A 2,111-nucleotide genomic window follows, 5' to 3' on the forward strand; every position below is an offset into this window, starting at 1 on the left:
CACAACTCTGGTCTCTTGCGCCGCACAGCATTACGTAGGCGACGGAGGACATCCCTGTAGTACTCTTTGGTGATTGTTTGACCCTGTGGTGAGTACTCGTGGTGTACCACACCGCGGGAGTAAAAAAAAACAGGCACATTCCTCGCACTTGATTCAGACTTTGTTGGCGAAAAACCAGACTCCTGTGGTTCGACAGGCTCCTTACTCTCCTGATATGGCTTCTTGCGACTTCTGGCTGTTCCCCAAACTCAAGAGGCCATTGAAAGGAACGCGATTTCAGACAAGAGAGGACATTATGGCTGCAACGACAGCCGAGCTAAACTCCATTTTGAAAGAGGCTTTCTCGGAATGCTTCCAACAATGGCGGCACCGCTGGGAGAAGTGTGTGGAGTCCCAAGGAGACTACTTTGAGGGTGATTAGGTTTCCAACGCTCCAGGTATGCCAGTTTTTATTCCCCGGCCAAAGATCGGATACTTTTCTCACAGGCCTCGTATACTCGGGTATTGTTCATCTCTTTTAGCCTGTCCCAATGCAAACATTTAGCCAAGCAAACAGCAAAAGTAAGCATTATGGCAGAAAAATATGATTAGGAAAACAAATGGTTGTCCGAACAAATTAAATTTTGACATATTTGATAAAATGATTACTATAATTTGGGGATTAACAAATTAGATATTGATAGAAAAAGTACGAAATATATTTTGCAAATATTTCCAAAGAGTTTTAAAGACTGGTAGCTATATTGGGTGAACGTGGACACCTACCTTTATCTACCAAACATAAGATGTGGATTCTGTTTTATGTGGAAAGCACAGCAGATAGGTAATAAAATCTATTTCTGAACGAATTTCAACAAAGGCTCAGTAGTAATTAAATCCGCCAATTACATTCGGAGTTACATGGCAAAAGAAAAGTTGATAAATATATCCATTTGAAATCAGTTTATAAACTATAAAAAATTTTAAAGTTCTATACCTATGTTACTGACCTAACACGATTTTCTAATGATACTGAGGCGATGGTTGGGTTGCCAAACCAGAAAAGAACTGAATATCATTCAGTAAAACGTAATGAGACAAGAGGGAAATGTAATGTCCCAACGTGAAAATTTAGTCAACCAAGCGGAATCCCCTGTTGTCTCATTACTTTTTAGTGAATAAGACAGTTATGGATTGGCAACTCGGCCATCACCTATCTCATTAGCAAATCGTGTCAGCTCAATAGCACAGATACAAAACTTTAGAATATTTTTCTAGTTTCAAAATTAATTTAAAATTTATATATGGTTTTCCGTATGAAGTGAATTTTAACATGTTTGAAAACGTGATTACTCTAATTTTTGTCAATTATTTTCACTTAAGATTTCTAAATGTAATGTTAATTGTTACTAAAACGATAACATGAAATGCAGTCTAGAATTTAGAAGTTAGCAAATGCTGAGTGTGGAATATTATATTTTTATAATTTCAAAATAAGTAAGTAATTAACCAAAATAAAGGTCAATCGTATATATGCAAGAATGTCTTTGTGTGTGATAGACCATACCCAAAATAAAGGCTAATGAGAAAAATGTAAGAAAGTTCTTGTGTGTGATAGACCATACCCAAAATAAAGGCTTATGAGAAAAATGTAAGAAAGTTCTTGTGTGTGGATAGACCATACCCAAAATAAATGCTAATGAGAAAAATGTAAGAAAGTTCTTGTGTGTGATAGACCATGCCCAAAATAAAGGCTAATGAGAAAAATATAAGAAAGTTCTTGTGTGTGATAGACCGTACTCAAAATAAAGGCTAATGAGAAAAATGTAAGAAAGTTCTTGTGTGTAATAGACCATACCCAAAATATAGGTTAATATGAAATATCCAAAAACGACTTGGTATGATAGAACTTATCCAAAACAGGGGTTAAAATACAGGTATCAAACATCTACACACTGGATATAATGTTAAATAATGTCAACACATAAAAATCATTTAACATAAATATTAGGACATGTAAAATTTCGTATCGCACAAAATAACTTTATATTTCTAATAACTGGTGAAGCTAATGGAGTACAGTAATTGGAATCAGGTAACTATGACGTTTATAGGTCAATATACATGTATAT

Source organism: Limulus polyphemus, unplaced genomic scaffold (genome assembly GCF_000517525.1).
Source record: "Limulus polyphemus unplaced genomic scaffold, Limulus_polyphemus-2.1.2 Scaffold2186, whole genome shotgun sequence".
Lineage (NCBI taxonomy): Eukaryota > Metazoa > Arthropoda > Merostomata > Xiphosura > Limulidae > Limulus > Limulus polyphemus.